This window comes from Saccoglossus kowalevskii, chromosome 19, assembly GCF_978046115.1.
Source record: "Saccoglossus kowalevskii chromosome 19, keSacKowa6.1, whole genome shotgun sequence".
Lineage (NCBI taxonomy): Eukaryota > Metazoa > Hemichordata > Enteropneusta > Harrimaniidae > Saccoglossus > Saccoglossus kowalevskii.
Genome location: NC_140659.1, coordinates 25,739,556 through 25,759,460, shown reverse-complemented (window position 1 = coordinate 25,759,460; position 19,905 = coordinate 25,739,556). Strand labels below are relative to the sequence as shown.

General features: G+C 38.2%; 46 non-coding genes across 46 annotated transcripts; 19 read left to right on the top strand and 27 right to left on the bottom strand.

Moving 5' to 3' along the window:
- Positions 1-220: 220 nt before the first annotated feature.
- Positions 221-293, bottom strand: TRNAV-CAC (transfer RNA valine (anticodon CAC)). The gene has a single exon. It is a non-coding gene; the product is annotated as a tRNA-Val (tRNA).
- Positions 294-796: 503 nt separating this feature from the next.
- Positions 797-869, bottom strand: TRNAV-CAC (transfer RNA valine (anticodon CAC)). The gene has a single exon. It is a non-coding gene; the product is annotated as a tRNA-Val (tRNA).
- Positions 870-1,014: 145 nt separating this feature from the next.
- Positions 1,015-1,087, top strand: TRNAV-AAC (transfer RNA valine (anticodon AAC)). Its single transcript has one exon. It is a non-coding gene; the product is annotated as a tRNA-Val (tRNA).
- Positions 1,088-1,384: 297 nt separating this feature from the next.
- Positions 1,385-1,457, bottom strand: TRNAV-CAC (transfer RNA valine (anticodon CAC)). Its single transcript has one exon. It is a non-coding gene; the product is annotated as a tRNA-Val (tRNA).
- Positions 1,458-1,602: 145 nt separating this feature from the next.
- TRNAV-AAC (transfer RNA valine (anticodon AAC)) lies at positions 1,603-1,675 on the top strand. Its single transcript has one exon. It is a non-coding gene; the product is annotated as a tRNA-Val (tRNA).
- A 677-nt stretch (positions 1,676-2,352) lies between these two features.
- Positions 2,353-2,425, bottom strand: TRNAL-CAA (transfer RNA leucine (anticodon CAA)). Its single transcript has one exon. It is a non-coding gene; the product is annotated as a tRNA-Leu (tRNA).
- A 145-nt stretch (positions 2,426-2,570) lies between these two features.
- TRNAV-AAC (transfer RNA valine (anticodon AAC)) lies at positions 2,571-2,643 on the top strand. Its single transcript has one exon. It is a non-coding gene; the product is annotated as a tRNA-Val (tRNA).
- Positions 2,644-2,940: 297 nt separating this feature from the next.
- On the bottom strand, positions 2,941-3,013 carry TRNAV-CAC (transfer RNA valine (anticodon CAC)). The gene has a single exon. It is a non-coding gene; the product is annotated as a tRNA-Val (tRNA).
- A 145-nt stretch (positions 3,014-3,158) lies between these two features.
- On the top strand, positions 3,159-3,231 carry TRNAV-AAC (transfer RNA valine (anticodon AAC)). Its single transcript has one exon. It is a non-coding gene; the product is annotated as a tRNA-Val (tRNA).
- An 835-nt stretch (positions 3,232-4,066) lies between these two features.
- Positions 4,067-4,139, bottom strand: TRNAV-CAC (transfer RNA valine (anticodon CAC)). Its single transcript has one exon. It is a non-coding gene; the product is annotated as a tRNA-Val (tRNA).
- Positions 4,140-4,642: 503 nt separating this feature from the next.
- On the bottom strand, positions 4,643-4,715 carry TRNAV-CAC (transfer RNA valine (anticodon CAC)). Its single transcript has one exon. It is a non-coding gene; the product is annotated as a tRNA-Val (tRNA).
- A 503-nt stretch (positions 4,716-5,218) lies between these two features.
- On the bottom strand, positions 5,219-5,291 carry TRNAV-CAC (transfer RNA valine (anticodon CAC)). The gene has a single exon. It is a non-coding gene; the product is annotated as a tRNA-Val (tRNA).
- Positions 5,292-5,436: 145 nt separating this feature from the next.
- On the top strand, positions 5,437-5,509 carry TRNAV-AAC (transfer RNA valine (anticodon AAC)). Its single transcript has one exon. It is a non-coding gene; the product is annotated as a tRNA-Val (tRNA).
- A 297-nt stretch (positions 5,510-5,806) lies between these two features.
- Positions 5,807-5,879, bottom strand: TRNAV-CAC (transfer RNA valine (anticodon CAC)). The gene has a single exon. It is a non-coding gene; the product is annotated as a tRNA-Val (tRNA).
- Positions 5,880-6,024: 145 nt separating this feature from the next.
- Positions 6,025-6,097, top strand: TRNAV-AAC (transfer RNA valine (anticodon AAC)). Its single transcript has one exon. It is a non-coding gene; the product is annotated as a tRNA-Val (tRNA).
- A 677-nt stretch (positions 6,098-6,774) lies between these two features.
- Positions 6,775-6,847, bottom strand: TRNAV-CAC (transfer RNA valine (anticodon CAC)). The gene has a single exon. It is a non-coding gene; the product is annotated as a tRNA-Val (tRNA).
- A 145-nt stretch (positions 6,848-6,992) lies between these two features.
- TRNAV-AAC (transfer RNA valine (anticodon AAC)) lies at positions 6,993-7,065 on the top strand. The gene has a single exon. It is a non-coding gene; the product is annotated as a tRNA-Val (tRNA).
- Positions 7,066-7,362: 297 nt separating this feature from the next.
- On the bottom strand, positions 7,363-7,435 carry TRNAV-CAC (transfer RNA valine (anticodon CAC)). Its single transcript has one exon. It is a non-coding gene; the product is annotated as a tRNA-Val (tRNA).
- A 503-nt stretch (positions 7,436-7,938) lies between these two features.
- Positions 7,939-8,011, bottom strand: TRNAV-CAC (transfer RNA valine (anticodon CAC)). The gene has a single exon. It is a non-coding gene; the product is annotated as a tRNA-Val (tRNA).
- Positions 8,012-8,156: 145 nt separating this feature from the next.
- Positions 8,157-8,229, top strand: TRNAV-AAC (transfer RNA valine (anticodon AAC)). Its single transcript has one exon. It is a non-coding gene; the product is annotated as a tRNA-Val (tRNA).
- A 297-nt stretch (positions 8,230-8,526) lies between these two features.
- Positions 8,527-8,599, bottom strand: TRNAV-CAC (transfer RNA valine (anticodon CAC)). The gene has a single exon. It is a non-coding gene; the product is annotated as a tRNA-Val (tRNA).
- A 145-nt stretch (positions 8,600-8,744) lies between these two features.
- Positions 8,745-8,817, top strand: TRNAV-AAC (transfer RNA valine (anticodon AAC)). The gene has a single exon. It is a non-coding gene; the product is annotated as a tRNA-Val (tRNA).
- A 297-nt stretch (positions 8,818-9,114) lies between these two features.
- On the bottom strand, positions 9,115-9,187 carry TRNAV-CAC (transfer RNA valine (anticodon CAC)). Its single transcript has one exon. It is a non-coding gene; the product is annotated as a tRNA-Val (tRNA).
- Positions 9,188-9,907: 720 nt separating this feature from the next.
- On the top strand, positions 9,908-9,980 carry TRNAV-AAC (transfer RNA valine (anticodon AAC)). Its single transcript has one exon. It is a non-coding gene; the product is annotated as a tRNA-Val (tRNA).
- A 297-nt stretch (positions 9,981-10,277) lies between these two features.
- Positions 10,278-10,350, bottom strand: TRNAV-CAC (transfer RNA valine (anticodon CAC)). Its single transcript has one exon. It is a non-coding gene; the product is annotated as a tRNA-Val (tRNA).
- A 503-nt stretch (positions 10,351-10,853) lies between these two features.
- On the bottom strand, positions 10,854-10,926 carry TRNAV-CAC (transfer RNA valine (anticodon CAC)). Its single transcript has one exon. It is a non-coding gene; the product is annotated as a tRNA-Val (tRNA).
- A 145-nt stretch (positions 10,927-11,071) lies between these two features.
- Positions 11,072-11,144, top strand: TRNAV-AAC (transfer RNA valine (anticodon AAC)). Its single transcript has one exon. It is a non-coding gene; the product is annotated as a tRNA-Val (tRNA).
- Positions 11,145-12,039: 895 nt separating this feature from the next.
- TRNAV-AAC (transfer RNA valine (anticodon AAC)) lies at positions 12,040-12,112 on the top strand. Its single transcript has one exon. It is a non-coding gene; the product is annotated as a tRNA-Val (tRNA).
- A 515-nt stretch (positions 12,113-12,627) lies between these two features.
- On the top strand, positions 12,628-12,700 carry TRNAV-AAC (transfer RNA valine (anticodon AAC)). The gene has a single exon. It is a non-coding gene; the product is annotated as a tRNA-Val (tRNA).
- Positions 12,701-12,997: 297 nt separating this feature from the next.
- TRNAV-CAC (transfer RNA valine (anticodon CAC)) lies at positions 12,998-13,070 on the bottom strand. The gene has a single exon. It is a non-coding gene; the product is annotated as a tRNA-Val (tRNA).
- A 503-nt stretch (positions 13,071-13,573) lies between these two features.
- On the bottom strand, positions 13,574-13,646 carry TRNAV-CAC (transfer RNA valine (anticodon CAC)). Its single transcript has one exon. It is a non-coding gene; the product is annotated as a tRNA-Val (tRNA).
- Positions 13,647-13,791: 145 nt separating this feature from the next.
- Positions 13,792-13,864, top strand: TRNAV-AAC (transfer RNA valine (anticodon AAC)). The gene has a single exon. It is a non-coding gene; the product is annotated as a tRNA-Val (tRNA).
- A 297-nt stretch (positions 13,865-14,161) lies between these two features.
- Positions 14,162-14,234, bottom strand: TRNAV-CAC (transfer RNA valine (anticodon CAC)). The gene has a single exon. It is a non-coding gene; the product is annotated as a tRNA-Val (tRNA).
- Positions 14,235-14,737: 503 nt separating this feature from the next.
- TRNAV-CAC (transfer RNA valine (anticodon CAC)) lies at positions 14,738-14,810 on the bottom strand. Its single transcript has one exon. It is a non-coding gene; the product is annotated as a tRNA-Val (tRNA).
- A 145-nt stretch (positions 14,811-14,955) lies between these two features.
- Positions 14,956-15,028, top strand: TRNAV-AAC (transfer RNA valine (anticodon AAC)). Its single transcript has one exon. It is a non-coding gene; the product is annotated as a tRNA-Val (tRNA).
- A 297-nt stretch (positions 15,029-15,325) lies between these two features.
- Positions 15,326-15,398, bottom strand: TRNAV-CAC (transfer RNA valine (anticodon CAC)). The gene has a single exon. It is a non-coding gene; the product is annotated as a tRNA-Val (tRNA).
- A 503-nt stretch (positions 15,399-15,901) lies between these two features.
- On the bottom strand, positions 15,902-15,974 carry TRNAV-CAC (transfer RNA valine (anticodon CAC)). The gene has a single exon. It is a non-coding gene; the product is annotated as a tRNA-Val (tRNA).
- Positions 15,975-16,119: 145 nt separating this feature from the next.
- On the top strand, positions 16,120-16,192 carry TRNAV-AAC (transfer RNA valine (anticodon AAC)). Its single transcript has one exon. It is a non-coding gene; the product is annotated as a tRNA-Val (tRNA).
- A 297-nt stretch (positions 16,193-16,489) lies between these two features.
- On the bottom strand, positions 16,490-16,562 carry TRNAV-CAC (transfer RNA valine (anticodon CAC)). Its single transcript has one exon. It is a non-coding gene; the product is annotated as a tRNA-Val (tRNA).
- Positions 16,563-16,707: 145 nt separating this feature from the next.
- TRNAV-AAC (transfer RNA valine (anticodon AAC)) lies at positions 16,708-16,780 on the top strand. The gene has a single exon. It is a non-coding gene; the product is annotated as a tRNA-Val (tRNA).
- A 297-nt stretch (positions 16,781-17,077) lies between these two features.
- Positions 17,078-17,150, bottom strand: TRNAV-CAC (transfer RNA valine (anticodon CAC)). Its single transcript has one exon. It is a non-coding gene; the product is annotated as a tRNA-Val (tRNA).
- Positions 17,151-17,653: 503 nt separating this feature from the next.
- Positions 17,654-17,726, bottom strand: TRNAV-CAC (transfer RNA valine (anticodon CAC)). The gene has a single exon. It is a non-coding gene; the product is annotated as a tRNA-Val (tRNA).
- A 721-nt stretch (positions 17,727-18,447) lies between these two features.
- TRNAV-AAC (transfer RNA valine (anticodon AAC)) lies at positions 18,448-18,520 on the top strand. Its single transcript has one exon. It is a non-coding gene; the product is annotated as a tRNA-Val (tRNA).
- Positions 18,521-18,817: 297 nt separating this feature from the next.
- TRNAV-CAC (transfer RNA valine (anticodon CAC)) lies at positions 18,818-18,890 on the bottom strand. Its single transcript has one exon. It is a non-coding gene; the product is annotated as a tRNA-Val (tRNA).
- Positions 18,891-19,035: 145 nt separating this feature from the next.
- TRNAV-AAC (transfer RNA valine (anticodon AAC)) lies at positions 19,036-19,108 on the top strand. Its single transcript has one exon. It is a non-coding gene; the product is annotated as a tRNA-Val (tRNA).
- Positions 19,109-19,405: 297 nt separating this feature from the next.
- TRNAV-CAC (transfer RNA valine (anticodon CAC)) lies at positions 19,406-19,478 on the bottom strand. Its single transcript has one exon. It is a non-coding gene; the product is annotated as a tRNA-Val (tRNA).
- Positions 19,479-19,905: the final 427 nt, after the last annotated feature.

The following is a 19,905-nucleotide window of genomic DNA, read 5'->3' as shown; positions in this document are numbered from 1 at the left end:
CTCTTGAACTGCAGTTCTGCAGTGGCGTTAATCAAAGTTATTTGCATTTTAATCCACGTTATCAATGTTCCCAGTATAACTTAGCACTATGTATGAATAGAGGTGTAATGTACACTAATTTACCTATTGTTTTCAACGACACGTTTCATAAGGTGGTGTTAATTATAAGTAAATTGGAATTTGTTTTCTCCTGCGGCGTTAATTAAAACTAAATGATTTTTGTTTTCGCCCGGGTTCGAACCGGGGGCCTTTCGCGTGTGAGGCGAACGTGATAACCACTACACTACGAAAACTCGTTACATGAAATCCCAAAAAATCAGTTAGGCTTCAAATGTTGTATTCGCAAGTTTTTGAAACTGCAAAATTGGAAGATTGTGTGATCAATTCACTATACTGTTAATTGTATTTTCGAGAAGATGTGAGAAAAGCAAGCAGCCTGTTTCCGTAGTGTAGTGGTTATCACGTTCGCCTAACACGCGAAAGGTCCCTGGCGGAAACAATATGAAGCCAGTAAATATTTTGAAACGATATCTATGCTGGATACCATGTGAAACTACGTGCCCATAAAGCTAACTTCTCTTGAACTGCAGTTCTGCAGTGGCGTTAATCAAAGTTATTTGCATTTTAATCCACGTTATCAATGTTCCAAGTATAACTTAGCACTATATAAGAATAGAGGAGTAATGTACACTAATTTACCTATTGTCTTCAACGACACGTTTCATAAGGTGGTGTTAATTATAAGTAAATTGGAATTTCTTTTCAAATGCGCCGTTAATTAAAACAAAATGATTTTTGTTTTCGCCCGGGTTCGAACCGGGGGCTTTTCGCGTGTGAGGTAAACGTGATAACCACTACACTACGAAAACTCGTTACATGAAATCGCAAAAAATCAGTTAGACTCCAAATGTTGTATTCGCAAGTTTTTGAAACTGCAAAATTGGAAGATTGTGTGATCAATTCACTATACTGTTAATTGTATTTTCGAGAAGATGTGAGAAAAGCAAGCAGCCTGTTTCCGTAGTGTAGTGGATATCACGTTCGCCTAACACGCGAAAGGTCCCTGGTTCGAGCTCAGGCGGAAACAATATGAAGCCAGTAAATATTTTGAAACGATATCTATGCTGGATACCATGTGAAACTACGTGCCCATAAAGCTAACTTCTCTTGAACTGCAGTTCTGCAGTGGCGTTAATCAAAGTTATTTGCATTTTAATCCATGTTATCAATGTTCCAAGTATAACTTAGCACTATATATGAATAGAGGTGTAATGTGCACTAATTTACCTATTGTCTTCAACGACACGTTTCATAAGGTGGTGTTAATTATAAGTAAATTGGAATTTCTTTTCCAATGCGGCGTTAATTAAAACTAAATGATTTTTGTTTTCGCCCGGGTTCGAAGCGGGGGCCTTTCGCGTGTGAGGCAAACGCGATAACCACTACACTACGAAAACTCGTTACATGAAATCCCAAAAAATCAGTTAGGCTTCAAATGTTGTATTCGCAAGTTTTTGAAACTGCAAAATTGGAAGATTGTGTGATCAATTCACTATACTGTTAATTGTATTTTCGAGAAGATGTGAGAAAAGCAAGCAGCCTGTTTCCGTAGTGTAGTGGTTATCACGTTCGCCTAACACGCGAAAGGTCCCTGGTTCGAGCCCAGGCGGAAACAATATGAAGCCAGTAAACATTTTGAAACGATATCTATGCTGGATACCATGTGAAACTACGTGCCCATAAAGCTAACTTCTCTTGAACTGCAGTTCTGCAGTGGCGTTAATCAAAGTTATTTGCATTTTAATCCACGTTATCAATGTTCCAAGTATAACTTAGCACTATATATGAATAGAGGTGTAATGTACACTAATTTACCTATTGTCTTCAACGACACGTTTTATAAGGTGGTGTTAATTATAAGTAAATTGGAATTTGTTTTCTCCTGCGGCGTCAATTAAAAGTAAATGATATTTGTTTTCGCCCGAGTTCGAACCGGGGGCCTTTCGTAGTGGTTATCACGTTCGGCTAACACGCGAAAGGTCCCTGGCGGAAACAATATGAAGCCAGTAAATATTTTGAAACGTTATCTATGCTGGATACCATGTGAAACTACGTGCCCATAAAGCTAACTTCTCTTGAACTGCAGTTCTGCAGTGGCGTTAATCAAAGTTATTTGCATTTTAATCCACGTTATCAATGTTCCAATTATAACTTAGCACTATATATGAATAGAGGTGTAATGTACACTAATTTACCTATTGTCTTCAACGACACGTTTCGTAAGGTGGTGTTAATTATAAGTAAATTGGAATTTGTTTTCTCCTGCGGCGTCAATTAAAACTGAATGATTTTTGTTTTCGCCCGGGTTCGAACCGGGGGCCTTTCGCGTTTGAGGCGAACGTGATAACCACTACACTACGAAAACTCGTTACATGAAATCGCAAAAAATCAGTTAGGCTTCAAATGTTGTATTCGCAAGTTTTTGAAACTGCAAAATTGGACGATTGTGTGATCAATTCACTATACTGTTAATTGTATTTTCCAGAAGATGTGAGAAAAGCAAGCAGCCTGTTTACGTAGTGTAGTGGTTATCACGATCGCCTAACACGCGAATGGTCCCTGGTTCGAGCCCAGGCGGAAACAATATGAAGCCAGTAAATATTTTGAAACGTTATCTATGCTGGATACCATGTGAAACTACGTGCCCATAAAGCTAACTTCTCTTGAACTGCAGTTCTGCAGTGGCGTTAATCAACGTTATTGGCATTTTAATCCACGTTATCAATGTTCCAAGTATAACTTAGCACTATATATGAATAGAGGTGTAATGTACACTAATTTACCTATTGTCTTCAAGGACACGTTTCATAAGGTGGTGTTAATTATAAGTAAATTGGAATTTGTTTTCTCCTGCGGCGTCAATTAAAACTGAATGATTTTTGTTTTCGCCCGGGTTCGAACCGGGGGCCTTTTGCGTGTGAGGCGAACGTGATAACCACTACACTACGAAAACTCGTTACATGAAATCGCAAAAAATCAGTTAGGCTTCAAATGTTGTATTCGCAAGTTTTTGAAACTGCAAAATTGGAAGATTGTGTGATCAATTCACTATACTGTTAATTGTATTTTCGAGAAGATGTGAGAAAAGCGAGCAACCTGTTTCCGTGGTGTAGTGGTTATCACGTTCGCCTAACACGCGAAAGGTCCCTGGTTCGAGCCCAGGCGGAAAGAATATGAAGCCAGTAAATATTTTGAAACGATATCTATGCTGGATACCATGTGAAACTACGTGCCCATAAAGCTAACTTCTCTTGAACTTCAGTTCTGCAGTGGCGTTAATCAAAGTTATTTGCATTTTAATCCACGTTATCAATGTTCCAATTATAACTTAGCACTATATATGAATAGAGGTGTAATGTACACTAATTTACATGAAATCGCAAAAAATCAGTTAGGCTTCAAATGTTGTATTCGCAAGTTTTTGAAACTGCAAAATTGGAAGATTGTGTGATCAATTCACTATACTGTTAATTGTATTTTCGAGAAGATGTGAGAAAAGCGAGCAACCTGTTTCCGTGGTGTAGTGGTTATCACGTTCGCCTAACACGCGAAAGGTCCCTGGTTCGAGGGAGGGTTCGAAGATTGTGTGATCAATTCACTATACTGTTAATTGTATTTTCGAGAAGATGTGAGAAAAGCAAGCAGCCTGTTTCCGTAGTGTAGTGGCTATCACGTTCGGCTAACACGCGAAAGGTCCCTGGCGGAAACAATATGAAGCCAGTAAATATTTTGAAACGATATCTATGCTGGATACCATGTGAAACTACGTGCCCATAAAGCTAACTTCTCTTGAACTGCAGTTCTGCAGTGGCGTTAATCAAAGTTATTTGCATTTTAATCCACGTTATCAATGTTCCAAGTATAACTTAGCACTATATATGAATAGAGGTGTAATGTACACTAATTTACCTATTGTCTTCAACGACACGTTTCATAAGGTGGTGTTAATTGTAAGTAAATTGGAATTTCTTTTCCAATGCGGCGTTAATTAAAACAAAATGATTTTTGTTTTCGCCCGGGTTCGAACCGGGGGCCTTTCGCGTGTGAGGCAAACGTGATAACCACTACACTACGAAAACTCGTTACATGAAATCGCAAAAAATCAGTTAGGCTTCAAATGTTGTATTCGCAAGTTTTTGAAACTGCAAAATTGGAAGATTGTGTGATCAATTCACTATACAGTTAATTGTATTTTCGAGAAGATGTGAGAAAAGCAAGCAGCCTGTTTCCGTAGTGTAGTGGTTATCACGTTCGGCTAACACGCGAAAGGTCCCTGGCGGAAACAATATGAAGCCAGTAAATATTTTGAAACGATATCTATGCTGGATACCATGTGAAACTACGTGCCCATAAAGCTAACTTCTCTTGAACTGCAGTTCTGCAGTGGCGTTAATCAAAGTTATTTGCATTTTAATCCACGTTATCAATGTTCCCAGTATAACTTAGCACTATGTATGAATAGAGGTGTAATGTACACTAATTTACCTATTGTTTTCAACGACACGTTTCATAAGGTGGTGTTAATTATAAGTAAATTGGAATTTGTTTTCTCCTGCGGCGTTAATTAAAACTAAATGATTTTTGTTTTCGCCCGGGTTCGAACCGGGGGCCTTTCGCGTGTGAGGCGAACGTGATAACCACTACACTACGAAAACTCGTTACATGAAATCCCAAAAAATCAGTTAGGCTTCAAATGTTGTATTCGCAAGTTTTTGAAACTGCAAAATTGGAAGATTGTGTGATCAATTCACTATACTGTTAATTGTATTTTCGAGAAGATGTGAGAAAAGCAAGCAGCCTGTTTCCGTAGTGTAGTGGTTATCACGTTCGCCTAACACGCGAAAGGTCCCTGGCGGAAACAATATGAAGCCAGTAAATATTTTGAAACGATATCTATGCTGGATACCATGTGAAACTACGTGCCCATAAAGCTAACTTCTCTTGAACTGCAGTTCTGCAGTGGCGTTAATCAAAGTTATTTGCATTTTAATCCACGTTATCAATGTTCCAAGTATAACTTAGCACTATATAAGAATAGAGGAGTAATGTACACTAATTTACCTATTGTCTTCAACGACACGTTTCATAAGGTGGTGTTAATTATAAGTAAATTGGAATTTCTTTTCAAATGCGCCGTTAATTAAAACAAAATGATTTTTGTTTTCGCCCGGGTTCGAACCGGGGGCTTTTCGCGTGTGAGGTAAACGTGATAACCACTACACTACGAAAACTCGTTACATGAAATCGCAAAAAATCAGTTAGACTCCAAATGTTGTATTCGCAAGTTTTTGAAACTGCAAAATTGGAAGATTGTGTGATCAATTCACTATACTGTTAATTGTATTTTCGAGAAGATGTGAGAAAAGCAAGCAGCCTGTTTCCGTAGTGTAGTGGATATCACGTTCGCCTAACACGCGAAAGGTCCCTGGTTCGAGCTCAGGCGGAAACAATATGAAGCCAGTAAATATTTTGAAACGATATCTATGCTGGATACCATGTGAAACTACGTGCCCATAAAGCTAACTTCTCTTGAACTGCAGTTCTGCAGTGGCGTTAATCAAAGTTATTTGCATTTTAATCCATGTTATCAATGTTCCAAGTATAACTTAGCACTATATATGAATAGAGGTGTAATGTGCACTAATTTACCTATTGTCTTCAACGACACGTTTCATAAGGTGGTGTTAATTATAAGTAAATTGGAATTTCTTTTCCAATGCGGCGTTAATTAAAACTAAATGATTTTTGTTTTCGCCCGGGTTCGAACCGGGGGCCTTTCGCGTGTGAGGCAAACACGATAACCACTACACTACGAAAACTCGTTACATGAAATCCCAAAAAATCAGTTAGGCTTCAAATGTTGTATTCGCAAGTTTTTGAAACTGCAAAATTGGAAGATTGTGTGATCAATTCACTATACTGTTAATTGTATTTTCGAGAAGATGTGAGAAAAGCAAGCAGCCTGTTTCCGTAGTGTAGTGGTTATCACGTTCGCCTAACACGCGAAAGGTCCCTGGTTCGAGCCCAGGCGGAAACAATATGAAGCCAGTAAATATTTTGAAACGATATCTATGCTGGATACCATGTGAAACTACGTGCCCATAAAGCTAACTTCTCTTGAACTGCAGTTCTGCAGTGGCGTTAATCAAAGTTATTTGCATTTTAATCCACGTTATCAATGTTCCAAGTATAACTTAGCACTATATATGAATAGAGGTGTAATGTACACTAATTTACCTATTGTCTTCAACGACACGTTTCGTAAGGTGGTGTTAATTATAAGTAAATTGGAATTTGTTTTCTCCTGCGGCGTCAATTAAAAGTAAATGATATTTGTTTTCGCCCGAGTTCGAACCGGGGGCCTTTCGTAGTGGTTATCACGTTCGGCTAACACGCGAAAGGTCCCTGGCGGAAACAATATGAAGCCAGTAAATATTTTGAAACGTTATCTATGCTGGATACCATGTGAAACTACGTGCCCATAAAGCTAACTTCTCTTGAACTGCAGTTCTGCAGTGGCGTTAATCAAAGTTATTTGCATTTTAATCCACGTTATCAATGTTCCAATTATAACTTAGCACTATATATGAATAGAGGTGTAATGTACACTAATTTACCTATTGTCTTCAACGACACGTTTCGTAAGGTGGTGTTAATTATAAGTAAATTGGAATTTGTTTTCTCCTGCGGCGTCAATTAAAACTGAATGATTTTTGTTTTCGCCCGGGTTCGAACCGGGGGCCTTTCGCGTGTGAGGCGAACGTGATAACCACTACACTACGAAAACTCGTTACATGAAATCGCAAAAAATCAGTTAGGCTTCAAATGTTGTATTCGCAAGTTTTTGAAACTGCAAAATTGGACGATTGTGTGATCAATTCACTATACTGTTAATTGTATTTTCCAGAAGATGTGAGAAAAGCAAGCAGCCTGTTTACGTAGTGTAGTGGTTATCACGATCGCCTAACACGCGAATGGTCCCTGGTTCGAGCCCAGGCGGAAACAATATGAAGCCAGTAAATATTTTGAAACGTTATCTATGCTGGATACCATGTGAAACTACGTGCCCATAAAGCTAACTTCTCTTGAACTTCAGTTCTGCAGTGGCGTTAATCAACGTTATTGGCATTTTAATCCACGTTATCAATGTTCCAAGTATAACTTAGCACTATATATGAATAGAGGTGTAATGTACACTAATTTACCTATTGTCTTCAAGGACACGTTTCATAAGGTGGTGTTAATTATAAGTAAATTGGAATTTGTTTTCTCCTGCGGCGTCAATTAAAACTGAATGATTTTTGTTTTCGCCCGGGTTCGAACCGGGGGCCTTTTGCGTGTGAGGCGAACGTGATAACCACTACACTACGAAAACTCGTTACATGAAATCGCAAAAAATCAGTTAGGCTTCAAATGTTGTATTCGCAAGTTTTTGAAACTGCAAAATTGGAAGATTGTGTGATCAATTCACTATACTGTTAATTGTATTTTCGAGAAGATGTGAGAAAAGCAAGCAGCCTGTTTCCGTAGTGTAGTGGTTATCACGTTCGGCTAACACGCGAAAGGTCCCTGGCGGAAACAATATGAAGCCAGTAAATATTTTGAAACGATATCTATGCTGGATACCATGTGAAACTACGTGCCCATAAAGCTAACTTCTCTTGAACTGCAGTTCTGCAGTGGCGTTAATCAAAGTTATTTGCATTTTAATCCACGTTATCAATGTTCCAAGTATAACTTAGCACTCTATATGAATAGAGGTGTAATGTACACTAATTTATCTAGTGTCTTCAACGACACGTTTCATAAGGTGGTGTTAATTATAAGTAAATTGGAATTTGTTTTCTCCTGCGGCGTCAATTAAAACTAAATAAATTTTGTTTTCGCCCGGGTTCGAACCGGGGGCATTTTGCGTGTGAGGCGAACGTGATAACCACTACACTACGAAAACTCGTTACATATAATCGAAAAAAATCAGTTAGGCTCCAAATGTTGTATTCGCAAGTTTTTGAAACTGCAAAATTGGAAGATTGTGTGATCAATTCACTATACTGTTAATTGTATTTTCGAGAAGATGTGAGAAAAGCAAGCAGCCTGTTTCCGTAGTGTAGTGGTTATCACGTTCGCCTAACACGCGAAAGGTCCCTGGTTCGAGCCCAGGCGGAAACAATATGAATCCAGTAAATATTTTGAAACGATATCTATGCTGGATACCATGTGAAACTACGTGCCCATAAAGCTAACTTCTCTTGAACTGCAGTTCTGCAGTGGCGTTAATCAAAGTTATTTGCATTTTAATCCACGTTATCAATGTTCCAAGTATAACTTAGCACTATATATGAATAGAGGTGTAATGTACACTAATTTACCTATTGTCTTCAACGACACGTTTCATAAGGTGGTGTTAATTATAAGTAAATTGGAATTTGTTTTCTCCTGCGGCGTCAATTAAAACTAAATAATTTTTGTTTTCGCCCGGGTTCGAACCGGGGGCATTTTGCGTGTGAGGCGAACGTGATAACCACTACACTACGAAAACTCGTTACATAAAATCGAAAAAAATCAGTTAGGCTCCAAATGTTGTATTCGCAAGTTTTTGAAACTGCAAAATTGGAAGATTGTGTGATCAATTCACTATACTGTTAATTGTATTTTCGAGAAGATATGAGAAAAGCAAGCAGCCTGTTTCCGTAGTGTAGTGGTTATCACGTTCGCCTAACACGCGAAAGGTCCCTGGTTCGAGCCCAGGCGGAAACAATATGAATCCAGTAAATATTTTGAAACGATATCTATGCTGGATACCATGTGAAACTACGTGCCCATAAAGCTAACTTCTCTTGAACTGCAGTTCTGCAGTGGCGTTAATCAAAGTTATTTGCATTTTAATCCACGTTATCAATGTTCCAAGTATAACTTAGCACTATATATGAATAGAGGTGTAATGTACACTAATTTACCTATTGTCTTCAACGACACGTTTCATAAGGTGGTGTTAATTATAAGTAAATTGGAATTTGTTTTCTCCTGAGGCGTCAATTAAAACAAAATGATATTTGTTTTCGCCCGGGTTCGAACCGGGGACCTTTCGCGTGTGAGGCAAACGTGATAACCACTACACTACGAAAACTCGTTACATGAAATCCCAAAAAATCAGTTAGGCTTCAAATGTTGTATTCGCAAGTTTTTGAAACTGCAAAATTGGAAGATTGAGTGATCAATTCACTATACTGTTAATTGTATTTTCAAGAAGATGTGAGAAAAGCAAGCAGCCTGTTTCCGTAGTGTAGTGGTTATAACGTTCGGCTAACACGCGAAAGGTCCCTGTTGGAAACAATATGAAGCCAGTAAATATTTTGAAACGATATCTATGCTGGATACCATCTGAAACTACGTGCATAAAAGCTAACTTCTCTTCAACTGCAGTTTTTTAGTGGCGTTAATCAAAGTTATTTGCATTTTAATCCACGTTATCAATGTTCCAAGTATAACTTAGCACTATATATGAATAGAGATGTAATGTACACTAATTTACCTATTGTCTTCAACGACACGTTTCATAAGGTGGTGTTAATTATAAGTAAATTGGAATTTCTTTTCCAATGCGGCGTTAATTAAAACAAAATGATTTTTGTTTCCGCCCGGGTTCAAACCGGGGGCTTTTCGCGTGTGAGGTAAACGTGATAACCACTGCACTACGAAAACTCGTTACATGAAATCGCAAAAAATCAGTTAGGCTCCAAATGTTGTATTCGCAAGTTTTTGAAACTGCAAAATTGGAAGATTGTGTGATCAATTCACTATACTGTTAATTGTATTTTCGAGAAGATGTGAGAAAAGGAAGCAGCCTGTTTCCGTAGTGTAGTGGTTATCACGTTCGCCTAACACGCGAAAGGTCCCTGGTTCGAGCCCAGGCGGAAACAATATGAATCCAGTAAATATTTTGAAACGATATCTATGCTGGATAACAAGTGAAACTACGTGCCCATAAAGCTAACTTCTCTTGAACTGCAGTTCTGCAGTGGCGTTAATCAAAGTTGTTTGCATTTTAATCCACGTTATCAATGTTCCAAGTATAACTTAGCACTATATATGAATAGAGGTGTAATGTACACTAATTTACCTATTGTCTTCAACGACACGTTTCATAAGGTGGTGTTAATTATAAGTAAATTGGAATTTGTTTTCTCCTGCGGCGTCAATTAAAACAAAATGATATTTGTTTTCGCCCGGGTTCGAACCGGGAGCCTTTCGCGTGTGAGGCAAACGTGATAACCACTACACTACGAAAACTCGTTACATGAAATCCCAAAAAATCAGTTAGGCTTCAAATGTTGTATTCGCAAGTTTTTGAAACTGCAAAATTGGAAGATTGTGTGATCAATTCACTATACTGTTAATTGTATTTTCGAGAAGATGTGAGAAAAGCAAGCAGCCTGTTTCCGTAGTGTAGTGGTTATCACGTTCGGCTAACACGCGAAAGGTCCCTGGCGGAAACAATATGAAGCCAGTAAATATTTTGAAACGATATCTATGCTGGATACCATGTGAAACTACGTGCCCATAAAGCTAACTTCTCTTGAACTGCAGTTCTGCAGTGGCGTTAATCAAAGTTATTTGCATTTTAATCCACGTTATCAATGTTCCAAGTATAACTTAGCACTATGTATGAATAGAGGTGTAATGTACACTAATTTACCTATTGTCTTCAACGACACGTTTCATAAGGTGGTGTTAATTATAAGTAAATTGGAATTTGTTTTCTCCTGCGGCGTTAATTAAAACTAAATGATTTTTGTTTTCGCCCGGGTTCGAACCGGGGGCCTTTCGCGTGTGAGGCGAACGTGATAACCACTACACTACGAAAACTCGTTACATGAAATCGCAAAAAATCAGTTAGGCTTCAAATGTTGTATTCGCAAGTTTTTGAAACTACAAAATTGGAAGATTGTGTGATCAATTCACTATACTGTTAATTGTATTTTCGAGAAGATGTGAGAAAAGCAAGCAACCTCTTTCCGTGGTTTAGTGGTTATCATGTTCGCCTAACACGCGAAAGGTCCCTGGTTCGAGCCCAGGCGGAAACAATATGAAGCCAGTAAATATTTTGAAACGATATCTATGCTGGATACCATGTGAAACTACGTGCCCATAAAGCTAACTTCTCTTGAACTGCAGTTATGCAGTGGCGTTAATCAAAGTTATTTGCATTTTAATCCACGTTATCAATGTTCCAAGTATAACTTAGCACTATATAAGAATAGAGGAGCAATGTACACTAATTTACCTATTGTCTTCAACGACACGTTTCATAAGGTGGTGTTAATTATAAGTAAATTGGAATTTCTTTTCCAATGCGGCGTCAATTAAAAGTAAATGATATTTGTTTTCGCCCGAGTTCGAACCGGGGGCCTTTCGTAGTGGTTATCACGTTCGGCTAACACGCGAAAGGTCCCTGGCGGAAACAATATGAAGCCAGTAAATATTTTGAAACGATATCTATGCTGGATACCATGTGAAACTACGTGCCCATAAAGCTAACTTCTCTTGAACTGCAGTTCTGCAGTGGCGTTAATCAAAGTTATTTGCATTTTAATCCACGTTATCAATGTTCCAAGTATAACTTAGCACTATATATGAATAGAGGTGTAATGTACACTAATTTACCTATTGTCTTCAACGACACGTTTCATAAGGTGGTGTTAATTATAAGTAAATTGGAATTTGTTTTCTCCTGCGGCGTCAATTAAAACTAAATAATTATTGTTTTCGCCCGGGTTCGAACAGGGGGCATTTCGCCTGTGAGGCGAACGTGATAACCACTACACTACGAAAACTCGTTACATGAAATCGCAAAAAATCAGTTAGGCTTCAAATGTTGTATTCGCAAGTTTTTGAAACTGCAAAATTGGAAGATTGTGCGATCAATTCACTATACTATTAATTGTATTTTCGAGAAGATGTGAGAAAAGCAAGCAACTTGTTTCCGTAGTGTAGTGGTTATCACGTTCGCCTAACACGCGAAAGGTCCCTGGTTCGAGCCCAGGCGGAAACAATATGAAGCCAGTAAATATTTTGAAACGATATCTATGCTGGATACCATGTGAAACTACGTGCCCATAAAGCTAACTTCTCTTGAACTGCAGTTCTGCAGTGGCGTTAATCAAAGTTATTTGCATTTTAATCCACGTTATCAATGTTCCAAGTATAACTTAGCACTATATATGAATAGAGGTGTAATGTACACTAATTTACCTATTGTCTTCAACGACACGTTTCATAAGGTGGTGTTAATTGTAAGTAAATTGGAATTTCTTTTCCAATGCGGCGTTAATTAAAACAAAATGATTTTTGTTTTCGCCCGGGTTCGAACCGGGGGCTTTTCGCGTGTGAGGTAAACGTGTTAACCACTACACTACGAAAAATCGTTACATGAAATCGCAAAAAATCAGTTAGGCTTCAAATGTTGTTTTCGCAAGTTTTTGAAACTGCAAAATTGGAAGATTGTGTGATCAATTCACTATACTGTTAATTGTATTTTCGAGAAGATGTGAGAAATGCAAGCAGCCTGTTTCCGTAGTGTAGTGGTTATCACGTTCGCCTAACACGCGAAAGGTCCCTGGTTCGAGCCCAGGCGGAAACAATATGAATCCAGTAAATATTTTGAAACGATATCTATGCTGGATACCATGTGAAACTACGTGCCCATAAAGCTAACTTCTCTTGAACTGCAGTTCTGCAGTGGCGTTAATCAAAGTTATTTGCATTTTAATCCACGTTATCAATGTTCCAAGTATAACTTAGCACTATATATGAATAGAGGTGTAATGTACACTAATTTACCTATTGTCTTCAACGACACGTTTCATAAGGTGGTGTTAATTATGAGTAAATTGGAATTTGTTTTCTTCTGCGGCGTCAATTAAAAGTAAGTGATATTTGTTTTCGCCCGAGTTCGAACCAGGGGCCTTTCGCGTGTGAGGCGAACGTGATAACCACTACACTACGAAAACTCGTTACATGAAATCCCAAAAAATCAGTTAGGCTTCAAATGTTGTATTCGCAAGTTTTTGAAACTGCAAAATTGGAAGATTGTGCGATCAATTCACTATACTGTTAATTGTATTTTCGAGAAGATGTGAGAAAAGCAAGCAGCCTTTTTCCGTAGTGTAGTGGTTATCACGTTCGGCTAACACGCGAAAGGTCCCTGGCGGAAACAATATGAAGCCAGTAAATATTTTGAAACGATATCTATGCTGGATACCATGTGAAACTACGTGCCCATAAAGCTAACTTCTCTTGAACTGCAGTTCTGCAGTGGCGTTAATCAAAGTTATTTGCATTTTAATCCACGTTATCAATGTTCCAAGTATAACTTAGCACTATATATGAATAGAGGTGTAATGTACACTAATTTACCTATTGTCTTCAACGACACGTTTCATAAGGTGGTGTTAATTATAAGTAAATTGGAATTTCTTTTCCAATGCGGCGTTAATTAAAACAAAATGATTTTTGTTTTCGCCCGGGTTCGAACCGGGGGCCTTTCGCGTGTGAGGAAAACGTGATAACCACTACACTACGAAAACTCGTTACAAGAAATCGCAAAAAATCAGTTAGGCTCCAAATGTTGTATTCGCAAGTTTTTGAAACTGCAAAATTGGAAGATTGTGTGATCAATTCACTATACTGTTAATTGTATTTTCGAGAAGATGTGAGTAAAGCAAGCAGCCTGTTTCCGTAGTGTAGTGGTTATCACGTTCGCCTAACACGCGAAAGGTCCCTGGTTCGAGCCCAGGCGGAAACAATATGAATCCAGTAAATATTTTGAAACGATATATATGCTGGATACCATGTGAAACTACGTGCCCATAAAGCTAACTTCTCTTGAACTGCAGTTCTGCAGTGGCGTTAATCAAAGTTATTTGCATTTTAATCCACGTTATCAATGTTCCAAGTATAACTTAGCACTATATATGAATAGAGGTGTAATGTACACTAATTTACCTATTGTCTTCAACGACACGTTTCATAAAGTGGTGTTAATTATAAGTAAATTGGAATTTGTTTTCTCCTGCGGCGTCAATTAAAACAAAATGATATTTGTTTTCGCCCGGGTTCGAACCGGGGGCCTTTCGCGTGTGAGGCAAACGTGATAACCACTACACTACGAAAACTCGTTACATGAAATCCCAAAAAATCAGTTAGGCTTCAAATATTGTATTCGCAAGTTTTTGAAACTGCAAAATTGGAAGATTGTGTGATCAATTCACTATACTGTTAATTGTATTTTCGAGAAGATGTGAGAAAAGCAAGCAGCCTGTTTCCGTAGTGTAGTGGTTATAACGTTCGGCTAACACGCGAAAGGTCCCTGGCGGAAACAATATGAAGCCAGTAAATATTTTGAAACGATATCTATGCTGGATACCATGTGAAACTACGTGCCCATAAAGCTAACTTCTCTTGAACTGCAGTTCTGCAGTGGCGTTAATCAAAGTTATTTGCATTTTAATCCACGTTATCAATGTTCCAAGTATAACTTAGCACTATATATGAATAGAGGTGTAATGTACACTAATTTACCTATTGTCTTCAACAACACGTTTCATAAGGTGGTGTTAATTATAAGTAAATTGGAATTTGTTTTCTCCTGCGGCGTTAATTAAAACTAAATGATTTTTGTTTTCGCCCGGGTTCGAACCGGGGGCCTTTCGCGTGTGAGGCGAACGTGATAACCACTACACTACGAAAACTCGTTACATGAAATCCCAAAAAATCAGTTAGGCTTCAAATGTTGTATTCGCAAGTTTTTGAAACTGCAAAATTGGAAGATTGTGTGATCAATTCACTATACTGTTAATTGTATTTTCGAGAAGATGTGAGAAAAGCGAGCAACCTGTTTCCGTGGTGTAGTGGTTATCACGTTCGCCTAACACGCGAAAGGTCCCTGGTTCGAGCCCAGGCGGAAACAATATGAAGCCAGTAAATATTTTGAAACGATATCTATGCTGGATACCATGTGAAACTACGTGCCCATAAAGCTAACTTCTCTTGAACTGCAGTTCTGCAGTGGCGTTAATCAAAGTTATTTGCATTTTAATCCACGTTATCAATGTTCCAAGTATAACTTAGCACTATATATGAATAGAGGTGTAATGTACACTAATTTACCTATTGTCTTCAACGACACGTTTCGTAAGGTGGTGTTAATTATGAGTAAATTGGAATTTGTTTTCTTCTGCGGCGTCAATTAAAAGTAAGTGATATTTGTTTTCGCCCGAGTTCGAACCAGGGGCCTTTCGCGTGTGAGGCGAACGTGATAACCACTACACTACGAAAACTCGTTACATGAAATCCCAAAAAATCAGTTAGGCTTCAAATGTTGTATTCGCAAGTTTTTGAAACTGCAAAATTGGAAGATTGTGCGATCAATTCACTATACTGTTAATTGTATTTTCGAGAAGATGTGAGAAAAGCAAGCAGCCTTTTTCCGTAGTGTAGTGGTTATCACGTTCGGCTAACACGCGAAAGGTCCCTGGCGGAAACAATATGAAGCCAGTAAATATTTTGAAACGATATCTATGCTGGATACCATGTGAAACTACGTGCCCATAAAGCTAACTTCTCTTGAACTGCAGTTCTGCAGTGGCGTTAATCAAAGTTATTTGCATTTTAATCCACGTTATCAATGTTCCAAGTATAACTTAGCACTATATATGAATAGAGGTGTAATGTACACTAATTTACCTATTGTCTTCAACGACACGTTTCATAAGGTGGTGTTAATTATAAGTAAATTGGAATTTCTTTTCCAATGCGGCGTTAATTAAAACAAAATGATTTTTGTTTTCGCCCGGGTTCGAACCGGGGGCTTTTCGCGTGTGAGGAAAACGTGATAACCACTACACTACGAAAACTCGTTACAAGAAATCGCAAAAAATCAGTTAGGCTCCAAATGTTGTATTCGCAAGTTTTTGAAACTGCAAAATTGGAAGATTGTGTGATCAATTCACTATACTGTTAATTGTATTTTCGAGAAGATGTGAGTAAAGCAAGCAGCCTGTTTCCGTAGTGTAGTGGTTATCACGTTCGCCTAACACGCGAAAGGTCCCTGGTTCGAGCCCAGGCGGAAACAATATGAATCCAGTAAATATTTTGAAACGATATCTATGCTGGATACCATGTGAAACTACGTGCCCATAAAGCTAACTTCTCTTGAACTGCAGTTCTGCAGTGGCGTTAATCAAAGTTATTTGCATTTTAATCCACGTTATCAATGTTCCAAGTATAACTTAGCACTATATATGAATAGAGGTGTAATGTACACTAATTTACCTATTGTCTTCAACGACACGTTTCATAAAGTGGTGTTAATTATAAGTAAATTGGAATTTGTTTTCTCCTGCGGCGTCAATTAAAACAAAATGATATTTGTTTTCGCCCGGGTTCGAACCGGGGGCTTTTCGCGTGTGAGGAAAACGTGATAACCACTACACTACGAAAACTCGTTACAAGAAATCGCAAAAAATCAGTTAGGCTCCAAATGTTGTATTCGCAAGTTTTTGAAACTGCAAAATTGGAAGATTGTGTGATCAATTCACTATACTGTTAATTGTATTTTCGAGAAGATGTGAGTAAAGCAAGCAGCCTGTTTCCGTAGTGTAGTGGTTATCACGTTCGCCTAACACGCGAAAGGTCCCTGGTTCGAGCCCAGGCGGAAACAATATGAATCCAGTAAATATTTTGAAACGATATCTATGCTGGATACCATGTGAAACTACGTGCCCATAAAGCTAACTTCTCTTGAACTGCAGTTCTGCAGTGGCGTTAATCAAAGTTATTTGCATTTTAATCCACGTTATCAATGTTCCAAGTATAACTTAGCACTATATATGAATAGAGGTGTAATGTACACTAATTTACCTATTGTCTTCAACGACACGTTTCATAAAGTGGTGTTAATTATAAGTAAATTGGAATTTGTTTTCTCCTGCGGCGTCAATTAAAACAAAATGATATTTGTTTTCGCCCGGGTTCGAACCGGGGGCCTTTCGCGTGTGAGGCAAACGTGATAACCACTACACTACGAAAACTCGTTACATGAAATCCCAAAAAATCAGTTAGGCTTCAAATGTTGTATTCGCAAGTTTTTGAAACTGCAAAATTGGAAGATTGTGTGATCAATTCACTATACTGTTAATTGTATTTTCGAGAAGATGTGAGAAAAGCAAGCAGCCTGTTTCCGTAGTGTAGTGGTTATAACGTTCGGCTAACACGCGAAAGGTCCCTGGCGGAAACAATATGAAGCCAGTAAATATTTTGAAACGATATCTATGCTGGATACCATGTGAAACTACGTGCCCATAAAGCTAACTTCTCTTGAACTGCAGTTCTGCAGTGGCGTTAATCAAAGTTATTTGCATTTTAATCCACGTTATCAATGTTCCAAGTATAACTTAGCACTATATATGAATAGAGGTGTAATATACACTAATTTACCTATTGTCTTCAACAACACGTTTCATAAGGTGGTGTTAATTATAAGTAAATTGGAATTTCTTTTCTCCTGCGGCGTTAATTAAAAGTAAATGATATTTGTTTTCGCCCGAGTTCGAACCGGGGGCCTTTCGCGTGTGAGGCGAACGTGATAACCACTACACTACGAAAACTCGTTACCTGAAATCTCAAAAAATCAGTTAGGCTTCAAGTGTTGTATTCGCAAGTTTTTGAAACTGCAAAATTGGAAGATTGTGCGATCAATTCACTATACTGTTAATTGTATTTTCGAGAAGATGTAAGAAAAGCAAGCAGCTTGTTTCCGTAGTGTAGTGGTTATCACGTTCGGCTAACACGCGAAAGGTCCCTGGCGGAAACTATATGAAGCCAGTAAATATTTTGAAACGATATCTATGCTGGATACCATGTGAAACTACGTGCCCATAAAGCTAACTTCTCTTGAACTGCAGTTCTGCAGTGGCGTTAATCAAAGTTATTTGCATTTTAATCCATGTTATCAATGTTCCAAGTATAACTTAGCACTATATATGAATAGAGGTGTAATGTGCACTAATTTACCTATTGTCTTCAACGACACGTTTCATAAGGTGGTGTTAATTATAAGTAAATTGGAATTTCTTTTCCAATGCGGCGTTAATTAAAACAAAATGATTTTTGTTTTCGCCCGGGTTCGAACCGGTGGCTTTTCGCGTGTGAGGTAAACGTGATAACCACTACACTACGAAAAATCGTTACATGAAATCGCAAAAAATCAGTTAGGCTCCAAATGTTGTGTTCGCAAGTTTTTGAAACTGCAAAATTGGAAGATTGTGTGATCAATTCACTATACTGTTAATTGTATTTTCGAGAAGATGTGAGAAAAGCATGCAGCCTGTTTCCGTAGTGTAGTGGTTATCACGTTCGCCTAACACGCGAAAGGTCCCTGGTTCGAGCCCAGGCGGGAACAATATGAATACAGTAAATATTTAGAAAGGATATCTATGCTGGATACCATGTGAAACTACGTGCCCATAAAGCTAACTTCTCTTGAACTGCAGTTCTGCAGTGGCGTTAATCAAAGTTATTTGCATTTTAATCCACGTTATCAATGTTCCAAGTATAACTTAGCACTATATATGAATAGAGGTGTAATGTACACTAATTTACCTATTGTCTTCAACGACACGTTTCATAAGGTGGTGTTAATTATAAGTAAATTGGAATTTGTTTTCTCCTGCGGCGTCAATTAAAACAAAATGATATTTGTTTTCGCCCGGGTTCGAACCGGAGGCCTTTCGCGTGTGAGGCAAACGTGATAACCACTACACTACGAAAACTCGTTACATGAAATCCCAAAAAATCAGTTAGGCTTCAAATGTTGTATTCGCAAGTTTTTGAAACTGCAAAATTGGAAGATTGTGTGATCAATTCACTATACTGTTAATTGTATTTTCGAGAAGATGTGAGAAAAGCAAGCAGCCTGTTTCCGTAGTGTAGTGGTTATCACGTTCGCCTAACACGCGAAAGGTCCCTGGTTCGAGCCCAGGCGGAAACAATATGAAGCCAGTAAATATTTTGAAACGATATCTATGCTGGATACCATGTGAAACTACGTGCCCATAAAGCTAACTTCTCTTGAACTGCAGTTCTGCAGTGGCGTTAATCAAAGTTATTTGCATTTTAATCCACGTTATCAATGTTCCAAGTATAACTTAGCACTATATATGAATAGAGGTGTAATGTACACTAATTTACCTATTGTTTTCAACGACACGTTTCATAAGGTGGTGTTAATTATAAGTAAACCGGAATTTGTTTTCTCCTGCGGCGTCAATTAAAACTAAATGATATTTGTTTTCGCCCGGGTTCGAACCGGGGGCCTTTCGCGTGTGAGACGAACGTGATAACCACTACACTACGAAAACTCGTTACATGAAATCCCAAAAAATCAGTTAGGCTTCAAATGTTGTATTCGCAAGTTTTTGAAACTGCAAAATTGGAAGATTGTGTGATCAATTCACTATACTGTTAATTGTATTTTCGAGAAGATGTGAGAAAAGCAAGCAGCCTGTTTCCGTAGTGTAGTGGTTATCTCGTTCGGCTAACACGCGAAAGGTCCCTGGCGGAAACAATATGAAGCCAGTAAATATTTTGAAACGATATCTATGCTGGATACCATGTGAAACTACGTGCCCATAAAGCTAACTTCTCTTGAACTGCAGTTCTGCAGTGGCGTTAATCAAAGTTATTTGCATTTTAATCCACGTTATCAATGTTCCAAGTATAACTTAGCACTCTATATGAATAGAGGTGTAATGTACACTAATTTATCTAGTGTCTTCAACGACACGT